This window comes from Haemaphysalis longicornis, unplaced genomic scaffold, assembly GCF_048455015.1.
Source record: "Haemaphysalis longicornis isolate Haplotype H1 unplaced genomic scaffold, Haemaphysalis longicornis Haplotype H1 scaffold_2, whole genome shotgun sequence".
NCBI classification, from domain to species: Eukaryota; Metazoa; Arthropoda; class Arachnida; order Ixodida; family Ixodidae; genus Haemaphysalis; species Haemaphysalis longicornis.
In genome coordinates, this window is record NW_027526295.1 from 223296208 (window position 1) to 223319787 (window position 23580).

At 48.4% G+C, this 23580-nt stretch overlaps 1 pseudogene; it reads right to left on the reverse strand.

Moving 5' to 3' along the window:
- Positions 1-4534: 4534 nt before the first annotated feature.
- LOC144168517 (uncharacterized) lies at positions 4535-8315 on the reverse strand (annotated as a pseudogene).
- Between the last annotated feature and the right edge of the window lie 15265 nt (positions 8316-23580).

A 23580-nucleotide genomic window follows, 5' to 3' on the forward strand; every position in this document is an offset into this window, starting at 1 on the left:
CTCGATCTCTGGGGGTTCTCACCGACTGAAGACAGCACATATTGCTGCTGTAACACCACCTGAGTGCTAATCCCCCCTTGTGGACATGAGCCAGAAACCTCGAGGGCATCATCATTATCCTCACTACTCATACTGAGAAACTGTGCCAATAACTTTATTCACTACATCTCTCCCACCTATTACCCCTACACGCCAAACATTGCCCCCCCCCCCCCCTTCCCTTCCGCTGAGCTGTGGTAGCGCAACCTGGCCAGCCCTTGCTGTGAGGACCAGGAACGCTATCGCTCGCGCCCAGGCCGTTGCGCTGACTCGCGGCCATCTTTACTAAAAAATCCACCCACTTATGTGGCCAGAGTTCTATACAGCGGTGTAGCCAGGGGGAATGTTTCCGTGTCAGCAGAAAAATGACAAAGATATTGTTTGGGCGCAGTCTCTCTTATTTTTGGTTTACCAGCGGCGTAAACATTCCCGAAAAAAGTGCCGTGGTGAACGCAATAAATGAAGTGTGTGGAGTGATAGTTAGATTTTGCTTCCTTGTCTCCGCTACTCATTCTTCTTCCTCCATGCCTGGTTCCGGCGAAGCGGCTGCCTGACAGCTTTTTTTGTGACAAACTACCGCATCCACCGTTGCACCACAGATTAGCGTCACTGAAGCGTAGAAACTCGCCACAGACGCTACTCGACCACGTCGATATCGGGGCGAACACGCCGTAAATTTCGGTGCAGCCAAAAGACTGACCTTAAAGGGACAGACAACCGATTTTTGTCGCGTATATGTTCTCTAGCTCATATGAAAGCCAGCGTTTTATATAGCCGGGTAACCACAAGCAATTTTTAAACAAACTGGCGGAAATAATTTTTATTTGGCAGCAAACTTCCTGAAATCGGAAGGGTGGCGGTTCGTAGTGTCGAAACTTGACACTACAATATGTGTCCCTGTCACGTGACCTGCAAACCTAGCAGCTACTGTAACTGCTGAAACGTTTATTTACGCATTGAAAACCTTTTACCACAAGTATTTGTACAAGCTTAAATAGTATATGTATTTCTAAACATTACTTTGAAAATTCTAAAGACACGCCGCCCGCCGCCGCTGGGTTTCTCTCAGTGTGGCTAACTGAGCCACCATGCCCAGAATCAACGGCAGCGTTCAGTAAACAGACCCAGCGAAGGAGCTTTGACGATTCTGTCTGAGTCAGGGGCGTTTGTTCTGCCAAAATATTTGATTTCAGTCTCTAAATACGCCAACGGTAGCTTAAAAAAGAAAAAAGAAAACATCGCGCCCGGGGAGAATTGAAGTTCCCGCCTCCACAACGTGAAGCCAGATTCTACCTATCGTCTATCCCAACAGATGGCGCATTCGTGCAAAATAGACCGTTGCATTAAAAAAACACATAAAGGAACAGAAAAGCCTGCGATTCAAACTTTTTTAGCTGGGAACAAGTTTTTAAATATCGTTTTTTATTTCGCATACAGACAAAAGTATGTTGCCGAGCTACTCTATATCATGGTTGCCAGCATTAGTTTTGGGAGGGACACATACGGCTCGTAGATAAAAAAATTCGATTTAAGAATTTCTAGAGCGTTACCAGCGAAACCGTTTCTCGTCAAGGTGCTTTAAGTGATGCCCTTTCATTTGGGATAGAGAATATATACTCGGCAAAAATCGGTTGTCTGTCCCTTTAAGCACCCGCCGTGGTTGCTCAGTGGTTAAGGCGTGCTGCTGAGCACGAGGACGCCGGGTTCGATTCCCGGCCGCGGCGGTCGCTTTCCTGATGGAGGCGAAAACCAAAAAACGCCCGAGTGTACGAGAGTTCGGCGCACGTTGAAGTCCTGCCTGCGGCCGCTGCGAGGAGCCGGCGCTGCGGGCCCACCCTTCTGATGCGCGCGTCTCCCACTCCGCGGGAAAGCTATGTGCCGCTGCTGCTCATGTTTTCTTTTTATTTTTAGCACGAAAGTGTTTTCTGTCGAGATACACCAATATTTCACTTACGTACCCGCCACGGGAATGACGCCAGTACAACGAAGCAAGCGGCCTGCAAAGGGTGCACCCCTGCACACAGGGTCTTCTTGCCGGGAAGCAACCCTTAGACCTAAAGAGTACGTAACTTGGGGTTGTTCGTTTTCGGGTTTTATATTTCAACACGGAAGTGTTTCATGCTGGGATACACCAATATTTCACTTGCGTCATATCCGTCACGGAAATGACGCCGGTACAACGAAGCAATCGGCCTGCAAAGGGTGCACCCCTGCACATAGGGTCTTCTTGCGGGGAAGCAACCTTTTGTACTAAAGAGTACGCAACTTGGGGTTGTTCGTTTTCGGGTTTTATATTTCAACACGAAAGTGTTTCATGCCGGGATACACCAATATTTCACTTGCGTCATATCCGCCACGGAAATGACGTCGGTACCACGAAGCAATCGGCCTGCAAAGGGTGCACCCCTGCACACAGGGTCTTCTTGCGGAGAAGCAACCTTTAGTACTAAAGAGTACGCAACTTGGGGTTGTTCGTTTTCGGGTTTTATATTTCAACACGACAGTGTTTTATGCCGGGATACACCAATATTTTACTTACGTCATATCCGTCACGGAAATGACGCCGGTACAACAAAGCAATCGTTGTATTTTACAGGAAAGTGTGTTATGTATCATCTTGATATACATGATGATACATAACCAGTACCAACTCGCCCAAATGTTGATCCTTCTGCAAAGTGTGTTATGCCGGGATACACCAATATTTCACTTACGTCATATCCGTCACGGAAATGACGCCGGTACAACGAAGCAATCGGCCTGCAAAGGGTGCACCCCGGTACACAGGGTCTTCTTGCGGGGAAGCAACCTTTAGTACTAAAGGGTACGTTATAGTTAGGGTCGTTCGTTTTTGGGTTTTATATTTTACAGGAAAGTGTGTTATGCCGGGATACACCAATATTTCACTTACATCATATCTGTCACGGAAATGACGCCAGTACAATGAAGCAAGTGGCCTGCAAAGGGTGCACCCCTGCACACAGGGTCTTCTTGCGGGGAAGCAACCTTTAGTACTAAAGAGTACGTAACTTGGGGTTCGTTTTCGGGTTTTATGTTTTACATGAAAGTGTGTTATGCCGGGATACACCAATATTTCACTTACATCATATCTGTCATGGAAATGACGCCGGTACAATGAGGCAAGCGGCCTGCAAAGGGTGCACCCCTGCACACAGGGTCTTCTTGCGGGGAAGCAACCTTTAGTACTAAAGAGTACGTAACTTGGAGTTGTTCGTTTTCGCGTTTTATATTTCAACACGAAAGTGTTTCGTGCCGGGATACACCAATATTTCACTTACATATCCGTCACGGAAATGACGCCGGTACAATGAAGCAAGCGGCCTGCAAAGGCTGCACCCCTGCACACAGGGTCTTCTTGCGGGGAAGCAACCTTTAGTACTAAAGAGTACGTAACTTGGGGTTGTTCGTTTTCGGGTTTCATGCCGGGATACACCAATATTTCACTTACGCCATATCCGTCACGGAAATGACGCCTGTACAACGAAGCAATCGGCCTGCAAAGGGTGCACCCCTGCACACAGTGTCTTCTTGCGGGGAAGCAACCTTTAGTACTAAAGGGTACGTTATAGTTAGGGTCGTTCGTTTTCGGGTTTTATATTTTAATACGAAAGTGTTTCATGCCGGGATAACCAATATTTCACTGGAGTCATATCCGTGAATGAAATAACGCCAGTACACCCTTGCCGAAGTGACCCGCCAGCAGGACGTCGCTCCCAAAGCACACCCACAAGACAGCCGCTGACCCGCAAATTATGCTCAGCTGCAGATTTAGCTGTTTTAGATGCGAATCATCTCATGCTCGGGGTGTGCCCCTACCTCCCTCGTTGTTGTTGTCCGCCGTCCGCACTCTACTGCGCATGCGCGTCTCTTCAGCCCCGTCAGCGTTTGGGCTGACGTCAGCGCGCCCGGTTTCGATCCCACGGCTCTCTGGTAACGGGAGGTACTATCGGCGTCAAATGAAACGCGAACACGAAAATATGAACCAGAACGTGCAAATTTGAAAAATACTGTTCGTACGGTTCATAATGGCTAGCTATTGGTATGTTTGGAAATCTACTTTTACGAACTTTCTTTTTGTAACTAAGCCACGCGTCATTTTCGCTTGCATGGAAAGAAATCGCGCTATTTGTGTGTTCAGGTTTATATTTTCGTGTTCGCGTTTCATTTGACGCCGATAGTACGTGGCGCTTTTCCCACTGCGCTACAAACCGAGACGGGAGCATGTGCTACGAACGCGCCTTATGTCCTTCACTCATTCAAACTACATCAAGAAGCTACTGAAACGAAGGCACGCGAAGCTGAACGTCAACGGAAACGCCGAACTGAAAACTAATGGGAACTTCAGTCGACCCCATGGCTGCTTCGCATACTACTCAGGGTTCCCCTACGGGAAGATGTAATTTTTTTCACTGTCGTGTTTTAGCGATTCCTATGACTGAGGAATCAACCACAGCTTTTATTCGCAGAGTCCTGGCTACTGGAGCTTGCAAAAAAGGGGGGGAAGGGGAGCCGGTTTGGAAGAAACAGGCGAAGACACCAACTCCATGTCCATCAACAAATAATGACTTCCCATATATAATTATTTCAATCTGCGAGTACCCTTGTTCGGTTCTCGTGAGTGATCTTGAGGCGTGTGCGACAGGGCGTCTTTCGACAGATGGCTGATTCAGAGGAGCACTCCGCCAAGGCTTCGTGATGACGCATCCGCTGATACAATTGTTGGGTACCTTGGGCTGTATCTTGCTAGACATCTATCCGAACTTAGTGAGCTCATTATCTTCTCGAAGCTTTCCGCTTGTAGAGGGCCCCACCACCATGCATTAGTTGTCCTGGTTAAGTAAATTTGCGTAGCGGAGCCGACAGAGACGCAGCATCGGGCAAAATATGGCGAGATGGTTCATTATGCCCAGCAGAGAAGGAATTTTCACACAGGTGAAGCTGTCCGGCTCATCGCAGTCCCTCCAGTAGGGATTACCCTGTAGGTATTCAGCGGAATGCAAACTATTTTCGCACAGCTGATATAGGGGGCGAAGGGTGGCTTTGAGCACGTTGCGCTACCAAGCTAGAGAGCCATGGAAACTATCTCATTGAAATATATGGGGAGTAAATTTTGAGAACGAATGACACGAAAATTATTTAGAGTCCTAGAAAATGTCTTTAGAGTTTTCATGTCCGAATCGACTGCTTGGCCTATGCGAAATATCATTTTCCTGCAATGGTTTTACTAGGTTCCTGGGAGGCCGGAATTTCGAGCGGCAAAGCTGGGCTGAATATTCTGCGGGCCGGTAAATTCTTTAATAGCTGTATTTTTCAGGTGATCCGGGCGCACACCACTGACGTCGAAAATCTTACCGTGGAAAGCAACGCTCGTGACGGAAAAACGACACTTCTCTTTGTTGAGGGTGACGCCCTTTTTTTGTAGTTTTTCAAGCAACTTCTACAAATGGGTATGATGTTGAACATTTTCTTTGCCATAGAAAAAGTTCAGCACGCCGTCTAGACCTTCCAAAATTCCTGCAAACTTTCTCTGAACTATTTCCGGCATGGATGTGATTTCCCATGGTGGCCTACGGTAGTAGTACCGCCCGTATGTGAAGAGGTCTTGGCACTCCTTTGAAAGGCGTCCAGCTTGGAGAAAATACTGGTTTCCTGGAAGCTTCCCACAACTTACCCCACTATTGGTGACGCTCCCCTTACAAACTTATTCAGTTGTCAGGTCGACGCAGATCCTTAACTCCACGGACTGGTTTTGTAGGGGTACACTTGGTGCGCAGTGCACCACTTGGTCGGATCTTCAACTTTCTCGGGTCATTCCTTCTTGCTCCAGCCTATCCAAGTCGTGCTTCACCCGTTCCTTCATTCGTATATCGGGATCCTTCGAGGCATAGGCACTGCGTACGTAACTGCATTCGGCACAAGGCGTATTGTATTAACACCACCTAGCTCGGTGTTGATTGTATGCTTTCCAGCTATTGATCCTGTGCCTTGAAATGGCTTGACTCCTGCTTACAACATCCCCAGTGGTTTCTAGTGCACCAAGAAATTTGACACTTCCCAGGGCTTGAACGGCTGGCAGTACCAAAAAGGGCGCTCTCAGGCTCTGGACTACGTACATCTTTTGGCGCGAGTTTTCCTCCCCAAGTTACTTCCGCATCAAATTTTCCCCTTGTTGGAATGTGTGTGTCGCTAGGTCCTCGCAAATTTTCAGCCTTTTCTATATGGTCTGGATTACCTTAAAAAAGTGTCGTCGACATCGCTTACCTCTGCTCCAATATCGACCTTCATGCGGAGTTCTTGGCCGTTTATCAGCACCATCACACAGTGCGCAGAAGCAGTGTTCCGGGGCGACTCAACGGTGCCAAGAAAAACGCTCGCCTGGTTCGGCGAGTTCGTTGAGTTCTTGTCTGCTTGCTTTTTCAAGCATGCCTTTTCAAAGTGATTTTTGCGTCGACAAAAATTGCACCGTCCTCGTTGGGCTGGACAATTGCTTCTTGGTCGCCAGTATGCAGCGCAAAAACTGCAATTCGTTTTGCTGTCATCGTAGCTTCGGGCGGGTACGCGTAAATGCGTTTTAGATGCAAAGCATCTCTTAGTCGACCCTCCGTCGTCCGGCGTCCTCACCTCTCCTCCTCGTCCCCCTCTCCACGCTAGCTGTGATAACGCCCGTAACGCCGCTCTCCTCCTCGCCGCTCGGCTCGTCTCGTGCCGGCTCAGGAAGACACCGGCAACACTGTCGCTCCAGGAGCCCTAACCAGCTGTGACTGTGATAACGCCGCTCTCCTCCTCGCCGCTCCTCCTCGCCGCTCGGCTCGTCTCGTGCCTCCGAAGACAAGGCTACACAGAGGAGAGCTCGCGACGCCGAACGTAAACGGCAGCGTCGAGCAGCGGATTCCTCGCTTCGAGAACGAGAAGCCGCTTTGAAACGCCAGCGGCGAGTAGCTGATCCAGATGGCGTTCGGCAACGTGACAACGCTTCGAAACGCCAGCGTCGAACAGCGGATTCCTCGCTTCGAGAACGAAAAGCCGCAAAACGTTCCCCACTACTCGATAAATAAAGAAGACATTGAATACGCTACATCACGTGTCTTTACTCTAACAACCAACTAACACGCTACTACTCCACGGCTTTGCATCCCCTCAGGGTTCCCACGTGGGAAGATGGCGTAATTTTTTTTCTGTGCGTCTTATTGTGATATATTGAAATACGAACAACGGAGCGCGCGGCTTTCAGAACATGCCGCGCATCCTGCATGGGGACGGGCCGCGTATGCGCAGTAGAAAAAAAAGTTACGAGAGCTCATGACCAACCTTGATATGGAAAGACCATCGTCTTTCCATCGTTTGTTGGGCTCTCCGCACAAAAAAAAAAGGGCATATAGCCATTATTTCTCTATGATATAGCTGCGCTCGCCGTTTCCACTCAGCGCAGCGACGAAGTTAGATAACGCTCGCGTGAGCGGGCGCAGTACGTGGCGGGAAGACAAACCAAAATGCGCACGCGCCGAACGATGGTGTTTCTCTACCAAGGCACGTGAACTTTCGTAACTTGTTCGTACCATAGAGAAATAAAAAAAATTCTTTCACTATGTTCGTACTGCACACATCTGCCCGTCGCCAGGATGCGCGGCATGTACTGAAAGCCACGCGCCGCGTTGTGCGTGTTTCAATGTATCACGATTGTACTTTCCTGCTTTACAGCCGGGACGGAGATTGCTGCAGGGGCACGCGCAATTACCATGCTCTTACGGTTTCACTGGTACGCGCCCTTGCCAGAGCCGCGTTTAGCGTATACATATAAGATTCAGATTTATTTGCAGCTCTTTTGAAAGGGCTTTGTCTGTGACGCCCACCACGAAGCGGTCCCTAATGAGTCGTTCTTTCATGTCTTAAAACTCGCACCTGTCCGCCAGTCTGTTAAGCTCGGTCGCAAACTGGTTCATTGTTTCGCCGTGCTGCTGTCGGCGTTGATTGAACCGGACGCTCTCGTATACCGCATTCTTCCTGTGCACGAAATATCCTTGAAATTCTGCCTTCACAAGATCGAAATTGTTCATTTCTTTGTCCTTCGTTTCTAACGCACCAAGGATCTCTCGTGACTTTCTACCCATCGTGTAAAGGAGTGTTCTTACTTCAACTTCTGGCGGCTTCTCATGCAGGCACGGTGCGTACCGGCTGTTCTCAAATTCTTCCATCCAGGCGGGCCAGTCTGCAACATTCTGGAAGTAGAACGGCTTTGGAGGCTTGATTCCTGCCATCTACGGACAGTGACGGTCGTTGTTGCTCCTTGCTCCGAGGGTGGGCCCTGTTCCGGTTTGCCGCTGCTCCTCGACTCTTCGCAAACTGTCGTGACGTTACGAGGGATCCACCATCCATCCAACTTCTGACACCATGTCAGACAACTGTCGTGTGACGACTGATGATAATTTTAGTTCATTGTTCGGCCCCAAAATATGCACAGTCCGAACGGTCCCATCACTTCCCTGCCCCAATCGAAAGGCCACACGCACTTGACCCGCACACATCACGATGACTCCACAGTGACGTTCGCCCTCACTATGACTAACGATTCCAGCCACTCACTTATTCTCGACGCCTCTCCTCTTTTCCCCCTGACTCTTTGACCAGCGCCCCATTTCGAGGTTTAAGCGCTAGACACATGGACGACTGGTGCACGCGATTCGCATGCGACTGATCGTTACGACTACTTGTTAGGAACGATTTTGGCGGATCAGTCGCATGCGAATCGCGTGCACCAGTCGTCCATGTGTCTAGCGCTTTACCCGACGCCGCTCACCTTCGCCTTTTCGTCGCACATGTGTCCCCTCGTCGCAAGGCCTCTCAGAACGTCGACCATCGCGCAGAAAAAATAGGAGCCGCAGTTCTGGAGGGAGAACTGTGTTGTACAGATAAATGAAATTGCAGGTTTTCCTGACCGCCCATGCAATGTTTTGAAAGTTACTGTTGAAGGGATTCCTGTGGCAGCTTTAGAATACACTGGCTCCAGCATCTCCATCATTTCGCCCTCGTCTGTCTACGCAAGACATCTTACTCCAGCTCCAGGAAGAGGTTATGCTGCCTACCACCCGCAACTCACCCACAGCCATCCTTGCGCTGGACCTCAAGGGGGCGTTTGACAATGTTAAACACGCCGCCATCCTCTCGCGACTAAATGCTCTCGACTGCGGACCTAGAATGTATCAGTACATAAGAGATTTCCTCACAGATCGTAGGGCAATACTTAAAGTGGGAGACCTAGCCACAGATCCCATCCTGCTGGGCAGCCGTGGCACACCACAAGGGGCAGTGCTCTCCCCTTTGTTATTCAATATTGCGCTGATCGGTCTCCCTCCCTTATTGGATTCTATTCCGGGCATACATCCCGGCTTGTGTGCAGATGATATTACCATCTGGTCGAAGACAGGATCCCTAGGCGAGATAGAGGAGCTGCAGCCAACTGCAGCCAACACGGTCACTCATTACGCCAAGTCTTGCGGCCTCCAATGTGCCCCACGAAAATCGGAGCTCCTCCTTGTTTGTACAAGAAAGAAACTCCTCCAGAGGCCACCCACTGTCACCATCCACATGGAGGGCCACACCATCGTTCCCTCCTCGCATATCAAGATCCTTGGTATGACCTTTCAAGCCGATCGAACAAACTCCATCCTGATAAATAGGCTGAAACATACCTCGGACCAAGTCACACATATGATCAGGCGTGTGACCACCAAAACACGGGGAATGCGCAAGGAGGACACCCTCCGCCTCGTCCAAGCATTCATAATCTCAAGAATTACATACGCCATACCCTACGCTCTTCTCTCCAAGTCAGAAATGGAACGGCTGGATGTCATCATTCGGAAGGCCTACAAACAGGCACTCGGACTTCCCGTCAGCACGGCCACCGACAAGCTATTGAAGCTGGGCCTGCACAATACAGCCGACGAGCTCATAGAAGCCCATCTTTCGAGCCAAAGGTTGAGGCTGGGAGTTACAAGCACAGGGAGGACTCTTCTCTCTCGTCTGAGGCTCACATCCCCTCTGCAACGTCAGACATCTCAAATGAGAATTCTCGACCACAATATCAGGAAACAGCTGTACGTCTCACCGCTCCCTAGAAACATGCACCCTGTACATCACTCTGGGCGCAGGGAAGCAAGAGCCAAGGCCATCATACGGGAGGGAACCAACCACAGTGTACACGGACGCGTCTTCCTATCCCGGCATAAGAGCAATGACAGCCGTGGTTGTCCAGAACAATAAGCACGTCACCAGCCTAACCCTACCCGGATACGACCCCTTACAAGCGGAAGAAGCGGCCATCGCTCTCGCCATAACGCAAACTACCGCCAGCGTAATCATCACAGATTCGCAGCAAGCGTGCCGCAACTTCTCATGCGGACGAATTCACCGCACAACCCACCAAATCATCTGCCAGCGTCCACCAGACAGATCTATCATGATCACATGGGCACCCGCCCACTCTGCCGTCCCGGGCAACGAAACCGCCCACCTGTTGGCCCGAGAGTTATCCCGCCGGGCCCCGGGAAGCGAGCAAGAGAGGCCAACCCCGCTGATCACATATCACGAAATAACGCAGCACTACAAGTTGGGACGTATCACCTACCCAGCACCGCATAAACACCTAACGAAAGAGGAGGAACGGCAGCTCCGTGCACTCCAGACGAATACTTTCCCCCATCCCACTAAATGCCATATCTTGCACCCCACCGTATATTCTCCGCTATGCCGCTTCTGCGGAGCCCCCGGGACGCTCTTTCATATGGTAGGGGGCTGCGCGCACGCCCTACTACATTCGCGAAATCCCTCCATTCCTTCTCGCGAGCTTTGGGAGAGAGCTTTGACCAGCTCCGACCTCAATGACCAGCGCCTGCTGGTGTTGAGGGCTGTTGAGGCGGGGAAAGCTCAAGGGGTCTTGGACTGAGGACTCCTCCCCATTGCTTTTTGCAATAAATACGTTTACTCTCTCTCTCTCTCCAGCAGAATTGTTCGCAAGGCTACCGAAAGTCACGACGCCTAATGTTGGTCGTGCTCGATGCGACGCCAACAAAAAAATTCAACCTTCCGGACACTCTACAGCACGCGTTGTCATTGAAAGAATTCGCCATCACATCATCTTCGCGGTGTTCATCAGATGGTTTTAGGTTGGAACTTTCTCTCATCGGTATCTGCTATCATTTCCAGTCGCGAACCCTCCGCCGATATTGCTGACATGGATGTTGACACTGTAACGCACGAGCCAATACATCGACTGGTAGCAATTTCAGATTTCGCTGTGCCTCCTGGACAAGAAGTTACGATTTCCGTCACGTATGACAACATTTCCGATGGTAATTTGCTCATCATGTCGGCTGTAAAATTCATTCCTAGCGGCCTTATGGTACCGCTATGCCGTGTCCGTTTTTCTTCCGGATCAGCCTTTATAACCGCCTTCAACGTAACCAATAAGCACATTTTGTTGCTCCAAGGGGCTATTGTTGCTTCTATTCCCCGCGATGAGCCCATAGCTGTTCTTCCTGTTTTTTCTCTTTCCTCGGACCGACATAACCATGAATCAAAGCCATCGTCCCCTCTCTTCTCTACTATCAGTGCTGATCTGACCCCGGATCAAAATAAAGCGCTACTGACCCTGTTGACCAAACACCGATCATCATTTGACTGTTGCTCCCCCGTTCCTGGGCAGACATCCGCGGCAACCAATGGAATCGAAACGGATAGTTCCAGTATCATTAGTCGGCACCCTCATAGCATGTCTTCACCAGAGCGAAAAATTATCCAAGGAAACGTCGATGATAGTTTATTAGGCCTTTATTGAGCTCTTGGTCGCCACGTACCTGTTGTGCTGGTTCGCAAGAAAGACCGAAGCGTGCCTTTTTATGTCAATTATCGAGTCCCTAGCAAGATAACCCGTAAAGATGCATATCCCATACCGCGTATCGACGACCCTTCGGACACCTTGCGAGGTGCCCAATATTTCTCTAGCCTTGATCTTCGGTCAAATTCCTCTTGCAAATTCCTATGCATGCATGAGGACGACAGAGAGAAAAAACAGCGTCGCTACACCGGATGGTCTAATCGAGTTTAACGTGATGCCATTTCGATTATGCAATGCGCCCGCAACCTTTGAGCACATGATTGACAACGTTCTTCGTGGCTTAAAGTGGAAGACGTGCCTCTGTTATGCTGACGACATCGTTGACGACAACTTTTGACGAACACCTTCCCCATCTCGAGGAAGCTTTAACGAGCCTTGACAACGCTGGCTTACAGCTAAACACAAAACAGCGTCGCTTCGCAAGCAAATCAATGAAAGTTTTGGGAGATGTCGTTACCACAGATGGGATTCGTCCAGATCCTGACAAAATTAACGCCGTCATCAATTTTCTACGACCTCACCGTCAGAAAGACCTCCTTCGAAGGCATCATATTTTCGTCGGATTATCCGTTATTGTGCCGAAATAGCGTCACCACTACACAATATTACCATCCGTGACCTCATTTACCTGGTCTGGTGAGTGGGAGGCGGCGTTTAAGGTTCCCAAGAAAGCGTTGATTTCTGGTTCCGTTCTACGCCATTTTGATGACGCTGCCCCCACTACATTCGCCAAATACGCCAAAGGACATGGTATGGGCTCAGTTCTCCTACAACGCACCGCATCCTAACAACAACAAGTTATTGCCAACACAACACCCACCCTAACAAGTACATGCCGGGCAAAAATAACTGAAAAAATGAAGGAAGCTCACACTAATGCGTAAGACTTGAAGGTAGCAAGCTGTACGCAGCAGTAACGTTTTTCCTCTTTTTACGCCTCACGGCGTTGTTTAAAGGAGCCATGAAGAGAAAATACAATAGTTTAATTTGAAAGAACTAGGATTCAGTATCTCACTCAGTTTCATTAGAGCCACAAAAGATGTTTTTTTAAAGAAAAAAAAAGCAAGAAGTATTTAAAAACTTTCAAATTTTGCGCCACAGTGACGTGTTATGAGTAGGGCTGCCACCTTTCCCCGAGAAAAAAACCGGCCCTTCGGGGGGGAGGGGGGGGGGGGTGTTGACATGCGGCGCCATTTATTTTTAGCGTTTTCTAGGGGAGAAATCAAGATAACCTTTGCACTGAAAGTGATTGAGACCTTGGTTATTGCTTTGTATGTGCTTCACTGATAAGTAACCACAATTTCTGACCGCGGCGGCAGCATTTGGTTGTTTTGTTCCAAGCTTAGGTCCCCCTCCATCTCAGGCAGCGTGCTCGGCCGCGCTCTGCTGCCGTGTCTTTGCGCAGCTTGTCGACACATATTTATCGTCTTAGTTGTTGAATTGACGCTTATAAAACGCCAAAACGGACATAACGACGGCACGAGGGCCAAAAAACCGGCCAATGACGACCGGTTTTAAGTATGGACCGGCAACCGGCCCGCTGTTTAAAAAACCGATCGGGCCGGTCCAAAACCGGGCAGGTGGCAACCCTAGTTATGAGCAAGAATGACGTCATACGGGCCAACAATAAAACATAATTTTCAGTGCGTTAACTGCACGTTAGCATTCAAGTGATGCGGTCAAATGGAACTAGAGGCCCCATTACAAATGTCCAGTCATGTGTCGTCGCGACAGGTCAGTTAGGCGGCCGCCAATCGCACAAACAAGGTTCTGTCACATCATAGAAAAGTTGTGGGAAATTGGCTAGGGGGTCGCGACTGCTTCACACGTTTTCTTTAATATCTCCGTTATTTGTTCGAAGATTGCGATGATATTGGTATCATTGTTATCGGAGTACAGTGACAATGATATCATTGGTATCATTGTCACTGTACTCCAGTAAAACTCTTGCCTTCGTAATTTCGACCATACCGGCGTCGGCGTATGCTGTTGTTTTCTTATTTTTGCAACTTTCCTCAAAGAAATTTCATCCTGGCTTGTCGCCTGTTCTCGCGGGGGTTTGGATGTTTTTCAGTAGGGGAGGAATTTAATGGAAAGACCCTGGATCGGTGACATAGCCTCCATGGCGTCCAGCCTTTTGAGTGCAGAGCACTTAATGGGCTCGCCTTGTCGTTGTAGCTCGCTAATGGTCGATGTCAAGCGACTGCCAGAATCAGGCGGAGCAGTGAGTTAACGGACCCAAGTAGAGCCTGGCGTACCGTAGTCAGGGAGGCACGCTGAGGCTTCGAAAACCACGCGGTTTAAAAAGTCATAACCATTCGAACCTCGTGAACCGCTGGCGCTCGTTATACATCTCCCCGTTGTTTAGCGAAAAAAAAAAAAAAAAAAGAAAGGCGGTATGCATTTCAGGCAAAATCTGTATATATAACTGGCAGCCCCCGCGTTGATTTAGTTACGAACGCTCGTTGGGTTGATTTTTACGACAATAAGCGAAAAAAGCGGCCGCACAAAAAAAAAAAATGGTGCGTTCGAAATGACGCAGAAAGGCTCCAGCCGCGCAAGAAAAAAATGGTGCGTTCGAAATGCCGCAGAAAGGCTCCAGCCGCGCAAGAAAAAAAAATACGTGTTCGAAATGACGCAAAACAGCTCCAGCACACGAAATTAAAGCAAACCCAAAACGAACAGAACTCCCGCTTGCGCAGTTTCAGGCGGGGGGCGCGCGAGCACTGCGAAGGCGGGAAATTTGAATTGCATATTCATCAAGAGAGGAGTGGGACAGGGCGGCGAAGAGCGGGATGGGTAGTAGCAGTGAGCGAATAACGGCGCCACCACCCATTATGGCGACTCCGAGTCACTGCTCTGCACTTCCGACAACTTTCACATTGAGTGGAACCGTTTTTTTTTTTTTTCTAGGAAAGATTTGCCTATATTTTATAGCTTGACCAATCCCCATTTTTCTCCCCCAGACGCTCCTTTTGTGCTAGGAGAGTGGCCTCTTTTTATTTCTTCAAATGCAATATAAGACACAACTTAAAGGTATTGGCGGTGATTGTGAAGCAAGGTAGGTTAAGGCCTGCCCTAAATGCTGCCCTGATGAGGAGCGCGGGTAGGTAGTTTGTAGTACCGCTGGCTGTACGATATTCAGCTCATCATCAGTGCGTGCACAAGCTTTATCATTTTTTTCTGTCATTCCTGCACTTCCCCTTTACAGGCATTTTACAATGTGGGCTAAAGGGTCAAATATTTCCTCTATTTTGGCGATTCTGAACTCGGCTTTGCCGCTTCCCTGTAGGGCAATGCCAGGGCTTCTTACGTGACTTTTTTAGGGGATCACGTGCTGGCCAATTTCTAGGTTCTTTTTTTCTTAATTTACCGCATGGCGCCAATCATCGTTTCACGTACGGAGCTTGCGGTGGTGGCATGACCTCAAAAATAGCCGTTATTTTAAAATTAGTGTTATTAGACGCCATATGCTCGGTTTCGTTTCTAATTGGAGCACATTATAGTTAGTTTCTGGCTACAATGTAGGCTTACCTTGGTTTTTAAGCGCCTGGCTACAGTGAACGAGAACAGTGTAAAAAACGGCACCAGCGAATTTAAGCCAGAAATCTGGAAATCCGCCAGGGGCGCTGCTGTGGAATACTGGAGGGGGCGTAGTGTAGTGTCCGCCTTCCGATTGGTGTTCATGGGTTCGAAACCGGGCTTCTTCTTCATAATCATCATCATCATCACAATCATCTGATTGCTCAAGTTCACTGCAGGACGAAGGCCTCTCCTATGGACCTCCAACCGCTCCTGTCCTGCGCTACTCGAGGCCACGGTTTCCCCCCCGAAGTTCCGCATTTCATCCCTCCATCGTGTTATTGGCCTTCCCCTTCTTCTAGACCCATCTCTTGGTATCCACTCTGTTACCCTGACTGTCCACCGGTTTTCGGTTCGTCTCACCACATGCCCAGCCCAACTCCATTTCCTTTTTCTTTTTTTGAACTGTGATATCGTCGACTCTAGTTTGTTATCTGAATCTGATCCACGTAGCTCGTTTCTTGTCCCTGAATGTCATTCCTAACATTATTCGCTCCACGGCCCGTTGAGCCGACCTAAGTTTGCTTTCTAAATGCTTAGTACGGCGCCTGGTGTCAGCTCCGTATGTCATCACCGTACGCACGTAGTTGCACATTTCTCTTTTGAGTGACAGAGGTAGCTTACTTTTGATTATATGGGAGTGCTTACCGAGTGCTCCCCAGCCCATACCTATTCTGCGCCGGATTTCTTTCTCGTGGTTGGGGTCAGCACTAGCCATCGGTCCGGATTAGTTATATTCTTCTACGTCTTCTGGCGTTTCGTTTCCTAAGCTGAAGAAGACGTTCTTGGCATGCTTATTCCTCATTACTTAAGAGTTATTCGTATTTATTTTTAGCACCACGGCCGTACCTTCTGATTGTAGTTCATCAAACATTGTTTGCGTGTCTTCTGCATTCTCACTCAGCAACACTATATCGTCCGCAAACCTCAAATGGCTCAAGTATTCCTCGTATATCCGTAATTTTATGTTTTCCCAGTCTATAGCTTCCTAACACCTTCTCCAGACATGCTGTGAATAGTTTTGGAAAGTAGGTATCTCCACGTCTCACTCCCTTTCGGATCGGAAATTTATCTTGCTTTAACTTTGCTTGCGGAGGGTTATCCCGCCCGTGCATCCCTTATATGTGTTCTAGAAGTCTTATGTAGGTTTCCTCTATTCCCAGGTCTTTTAGTGCTTCTAAAGCGGCTGCGGTGAGTACGGATTCAAACGCTTTCTCGTAATCTATAAATGCCATGCAAAGGGGTTTAGCGTAATTTGCGGATTTTTCTATTGTAAACACGAGAGAGACCGGGGAACCATCTGCATCCTTTCTTTAATGGCTGCCAGAATTACGATCGCGCGCTCGCGCCACGAGGAGCAGATCTTCTTTCTCTTCGTCTTCAGTGTTCATGATGGTGATATTTTACAGAGTCCCGCCCGCCGGAAGTGCGCTTGAAGGATCAGTGGCGCGCTTATTTGAAACCGTCCTCGAGCGGGTAAACGTGCTTGGTAGACCGCCATATAAGCTCCTTGTTGCTTCTCCGCAGAAGACACGCCCTTGTCACACCGTCACGTCCTGTATACGTCTTCTCTATTCTACACATTTCCCAGAATGTCCTCGGGCCGGTTCCTCCCAGAAGAACTACGTCGCCTTCCTCCAACGCTTTACTGGCCGTTGCTTTTGTACGCGCTGTCGCTCCGATTTCTTTGAGATATTCTCGATGCCATCTTGCCCACCAAGTCCGCACGATCCGACACCTACTTCTCCAGGCCTCTTCGATATTCCCGATGATGAGACGTTGTGAATCGTTAAGTTGCTGTCTCCCTCCGATGATGTCCGCAGGGGTTATTGGCATAGGCTCGCCAGGCTCGCCGTACACGTAGGTCAACGGTCGGTTATTTAAAGCTCCTTCCACTTCTGTTATGACGGTTCGCAGCTCTTCTACTGTAATAGTCATCCTCGCTATGATTTTCCTCAGGGAGGTTTTAAGGCTGCGTATAAGACGCTCATAAAACCCTCCCCACCACGGTGCGCCCTCCGCTATCAGCTTCCACTTGATATTACGTGAGCTGCAGTAATCATCCAAGTTCTCTCGTTGAATGGTGCCCAGTACATCATTGATGTCTTTCGCCGCCTTTTTGAAGGTTTTCGCATTATCTGAATACACTATTGCTGGCATTCCTCGCCGCGCTGTGAATCTGCGGAATGCTTGCAAGAAGTTGAGTGTTGACATGTTGTTGACCACTTCCAGATGAACTGCTCTTGAGACAGCGCAGGTGAAAATCACGACATACTGTTTCAGGCACTGGCCCTTGTCGGCTGCGTAGAGCGGTCCTGTAAAGTCTACTCCGCTGACTTGAAATGGCATGGCTTGCGTGACTCGGTCCGCTGGTAAGGGAGGTGTCACTTGGCTCAGTGGTCTTGCATTGTGTCTTTTACAAATGATGCATTTGTTTATTACTCGTTTGACCGTCTGACGGCCTTGCAAGATCCAAAATCGTGTTCGCAGCTGAGCAAGCGTTGCTTGAACTGCACCATGCATCGTCAGACGGTGAACTTAATTGATTCACAAGCAACTCCGTGAAATGTCCTTGCTTCGGTAACACGATGACGTGCTTGTTTATCGCATTGCTATATTGAACGCGTCCTTTTTGCCGTATAATCCCCTCATCGTCAATAGATACGTCTTGTCCTTGTATTTGAAACACGTTTTTTCCTTTTTGGTGCGAATGGCTGTGCCCTGTAAATGCTTCTTGAGCTTTCTTAATCCAGTAATTTTCCGCTGAGGTTATTTCTTGCGTTCCCAATGGGCCCTTCCAATGTTCTTTTTTAAGGTTCTTGACGAATCTAAATACCCAAGCAGTTGTTCTCAGAAGGCGATTGTATGATCCATAGTTCTCGATGTTCAATATCGATGATGCCGGTCTCTCTGTTCCGTCTGTGCACTTGTTGCATTCGATCCTCTGTTCTTCAATCATTAACTGGTCGTCTCCGCCGCAGTTTTTGTAGCGATCCATTTCTTGTGACGCTAGCCAACTGGGTCCGCGCCACCATAGTTGTGACTCAATCAAGGCACGTGCTTTGATTCCTCGCGTTAGTAGGTCTGCTGGGTTATCTTCTCCTTGTACAAATGACCAGCTCCCCGCTTTCGTTTTCGCCCGTATTTCTGCGACTCTATTCTCTACGAATGCTTCTCTCTTGCTGCTTCCGTTGATCCTGTGCAACACTATCATAGAGTCAGTCCAAAAGTGACTGCTTCCCAGGTTTCCCACGTAGTGTTTTTGTACGTAATCTCCTAATCTTGCGGCTAGCACTGCTGCCATCAATTCCAATCGAGCCAACGTGAGTTCTTTGATCGGAGCCACACGACTTTTCGCCACCATCAATGTTGCCGTCGTTGTTCCATTGCTGTTTGATGTCACGAGGTACGCTGCTGCTCCATATGCTAGTGGGCTTGCGTCGGCAAAGACGTGCAGCGTTGAGTCTTGTATCAGACCTTGATTTTCAGCATAGCACCTGGGCACTTGTAGATGTTTCATCGCTAATGCCTCTTCAATTAAAACTCTCCACCTTTTGTCTTCTTCAGCAGGTAAAGGATCATCCCATGTTGTGTCCAGTTTCCATAGGCTCTGGAAACCTATTTTCGCTCGTATGGTGAATGGCGACAATAGTCCAAGTGGATCAAATATTTTAGCAGTTGCCTGCAGCACTGTTCTTTTAGTCAGTGGGAGCATTGTTAGGTCTGACACCCATTTCTCCACTGGAAAGCACAGAACGTCCTCGTGGTGTTTCCATATCATTCCTAACAACTTCGTTCGGCCGCTAGACCGAAGCTCCTTGTGCGCACCCTCGTCCTTTTCGGTTGCGTCGAACACTTCATTTACTCGCTTGTCGTTTGACGGCCATTTTCTCACGTTCATCGAAGCTCTGTCGAACACCATTTTCGTCTCGTTGTACAGTTTGATGGCTTCATCGACTGTGTCCGCTCCGAGCATCACGTCGTCGACGTAAATTGCCCTCTGTAGTCTTTTTGTTGTTTCTGGAAATTCAGAAGTCATTTCTTTTAGATGGTGCTTAATTGCGGCTGCCAGTAGAAATGTGCTCGGTGTAGTGCCGAATGTCACTCTTGTCATCCTCCACGCCTGAATTTCGTCAGTTAGTCTTCCCTGGTCGTCGTGTTTCCACCACAGAAACCGCAAAGAGTCTCGGTCTTCCTCGTGGATGCTGATTTGCAAAAATGCCTTTTCCACTTCTCCGATCAGTGCAATTTTTTTCTTTTCTGAAGTTTATAAGCATGGACAGTATGTCCTCGTTAAAGTTCGGACCGGCTTCTAAATTGTCGTTTAGCGATCTGTTTTCCATCGTGCTTGACGACGCGTCGAAAACGACTCTGACTTTCGTGGTTGCTCGGTCCTCTCGTATGACTGCGTGGTGGGGCATATAGTAGCAAAGGGTATTTGGTTTTTCTGCTCCCTCCTGTACCTCTTCCGCTACCCCAGAGGTGAAATATTCTGAGATTGCCTCGTCATACCTTCTGAGAGCACCACTCTTCTTCAGCCTCGTTGTTAATTGCCGTAGCCTTTTCACTGCGATTTCTCTGTTCGTGTCCAGGTTTACGTTCTCTTTCCATGGCAGACCTACTGCGTAGCGGCCATTTTCCATCGTTATTTTCTCCTCGAACCCTTCTAACACCTTATCTTCGTTACTTGGTGGACCATGTTTCATTGTAATGCCAATTGACTCCAAATTCCAGAATTTCTGCAATTCGTCCTGTATTCCTTTATCAGTAGCTTCGACATGAAGTACCATGACTGTCTGGTCTTTTGTCACTTTCAGTTTGTTTTGACAGTATGGTCCTTGCACTACCCATCCGAGCGTTGTTTCCGCAGCCATTAATTTGTCACATATTCGTTTTATCTTTCCTGTGAAGAATTCCCAATAAAAATATGAGCCAATTAGCAAACCTATCGACTTTTGCGTTCTTGTTTTATTGGTGTCGTCGGCAATTGCCAAATCTAGTTTCTTCATCTCTTCGCTGATGTCTTTGCTGGGTGCTTGCAGACAATTACGGTATATCACGTCTACTTTCAGTGCTTCGATTGTGGTGGTCGAGCTCTTGGTTTCCAGCCCTACTGTTACTTGCACCACATCCATGGTCTTCACCGTTTCATTACCGCCGAACGAGCCAATCGTCAACTTTTCTTGTTTGATAATCTTTGCACCAATTGCTTCTGCTAATCCGGCTGCGATGAATGACCTTTGGCTGCCGCTGTCAAGTAAGATTCGTGCGTAGTCGCCTGAGGAGTCTCCTTCAATCCAAGCTACCGCAGTTTGAAGCAGTACGCACTGCCTTTCCTGCCGTTCAATGGCATGCATGGTGCAGGCCGTCGATTCTTGTGGCTGTACCATCGCGGCATGTTGTTCTGTTTTCTTTTCTCGTTTTGTCCTGCACATTGATGTCGCGTGCCTTCCTTTACACTGTTTGCATCGCACGCTGGCTCTGCAGACACGCGCAGTGTGATTTGGCCGCGTGCACCTGAAACATGCCCGGTTAGCTGTTAGTGCTGCCTTTTTCTCTTCCATTTGCATATTGCGCCGACAATCCTCAGTCGTGTGGTTGTTTTGTTTGCAAAATATGCACACTCTTTCGGATGAGCTGTAAAAATTTGTTGTCGTTGGAAACTGTCTCGTGCTTTCTTTTGACTGTTTTTGAGAGACCGTTGTTTGCTCCTTTTCTGTCTCCTCTCGTAAGTTTACTTGATGCCGAAGGAATTCAAGCAACCGGGTTAGTTCTTCTGCGCTTTTTTTTCCTGTTGACTCGTTTTGCTGTCTTTCTTCCCTGTTCCGTGTGTTCTGCGACAACTCCTTCAACTTGAACTCTACTGACAGTTCTGCTGGAATAGCCCTCTTCAACACTGGCATTAGCATTGGTGCATAGCACTCGGGTTTTACATCTAGGGATTCAAGGGCGAGCATGTTCACTTGTACCGCCTGGACCAGCCGTCGAAGATCTTCTATATCCTTTATTGATTTCACTTTTCGAATGTTTAGCAGCTCGTTCATGTGAAGATCCACCGATTTGTCGTGTCTTCCATAAGCTTCCAATAGCAATTGGACTGCATGATCGTAGTTCTTTTCCGCGCAAAACTGTAAGCCTTCTATTTCAGCAGCTGCCTTTCCGTCTAATGACGCCATCAAATAGTTGAACTTCTGAGCTTTGCTCATGTTAGGCCTGTCGTGAACTGATGACTTGTATTGTGTCCAAAATCTGTTCCACTCAAGCATATTCCCGTCGAATTTTATAAGCTCTAGCTTTGGCAATTTGACCAACTCCGATTCATCTGTCCTTGCGCTGCACTGTGGGATTGGTGCTATCGGCGGGCTATTTATGTTGCTTGGGATGGACTTCACAATGCTCATTTCAAGCTTCGAGAGTATAGCCAATATTTTCATGTCGTATTCAAGGATTCTTTCAAATTCGCTGTCCGCCACTTCGTCTGTTAAATATTGCTCCATTTGGTTATTTGCTTCTTTAAGTCGCGTTTCCATTCCCTTGATCTGTGCTTGTGTGGAGCATAACGTTGCCCTTTCGGCTCTCTCTGCTATTTGCTGTTCGGCTGCGTTGATTAGCTGCGTAATTTGCGCGCGTATCGCCCTCCTCTTCTTTGTTACTATCTCTTTGCTAATCTTGGAAGAGGGTTGTCGGAAGTCCTCTTACGTTTCAGTCAGCTCGGCGGATCCCGTTGATTCCCCGGGGGTCTCCTCGTTGTCTGGACCAGGTCGATCAGCTGCTCCGACGCCTCCGTCTTCTACGCTGCTCCAAGCCAGGCTGCTTGCTTTCGTGGCGTGTAGGTAGAAATCCTGGTCACGGCACCATTTGTAAACACGAGAGAGACCGGGGAACCATCTGCATCCTTTCTTTAATGGCTGCCAGAATTACGATCGCGCGCTCGCGCCACGAGGAGCAGATCTTCTTTCTCTTCGTCTTCAGTGTTCATGATGGTGATATTTTACATCTATCACTTGGTTGACGACATGGATGTGATCCATGGCTGAGTACCCTTTCCTAAACCCAGCCTGCTCTCTGGGTTGATGGGAATCTAGGCTGCCACCTATGCAGCTAACTATAACTTTGGTAAACAGCTTGTTTACAACTGAGAGTAGGCTGATGGGCCTGTAATTCGTGAGGTCCTTTGGATCTTCCTTCTGATGAATCAGAGTAACGTTGGCGTTTTTCCAAGCTGTTGGCATTTTTGAGTCTTCTAGCATTCCTTAAATAGTAGAGCAAGTTTTTTCCAGCACAATATCTTCTCCCTCCTTCAAAAAAATCTACGGTTATGCTGTCGTCCCTTGCAGATTTTCCTGTTTTCATGCCTTTGGGAACCTTTCCAACTTCCCGTTTAGTTACTAATGGGACAACGCAATTTTAGCTTGTACTCTCAGTAGTTTCTCCTGCTCTAACGTCGCTGGCATACAACCTGGTGTATAATCGTTCTGCTACATTTATTATCTCGGCCAAGTTGTGCGTCATGTTTCCGTGTTCGCCTCTGTGTGCGTACATCCTGTCTTTGCCGATGGCTAGTTTTCTCTTAGTTGCTTCCAAGCTTCCCCCTATTTGCGGTGTTTCCTCGATCACTGCCATGTTATATGCACGAACGACTTTTGTTTTATTTCTTTTAATCAGTTCTGTCAGCTCGGCCAATTCAATACGATCTACCGTACTTGACACTTTCATGTTCTTACGCTTGGCAATTATTTTCCTTTATTACCTGAGTTAGATTTCCAGTTTGTTCTCTACATGCTGCTTTTCCCACACGAGTCCTCCGTAATAGAAAAAGCTTCCCGTTAATCGGTAATGGCTGTCATAAACACCAGCCAGTTTCCAGTAGGGACGGCAGGATTAAAATAAATAAGTAAGCAAACACGAGTTAAAGCGATGCGGCCATGTCGTGCCTCAAAATTACAGGAGCCACGCGACAACATATAAAAGATATGGTAGGCCATATGCCGGCGGGCTCACTCTCGAGTGCGCTCACACACCCCGTGCACTCACCACTCACGAGG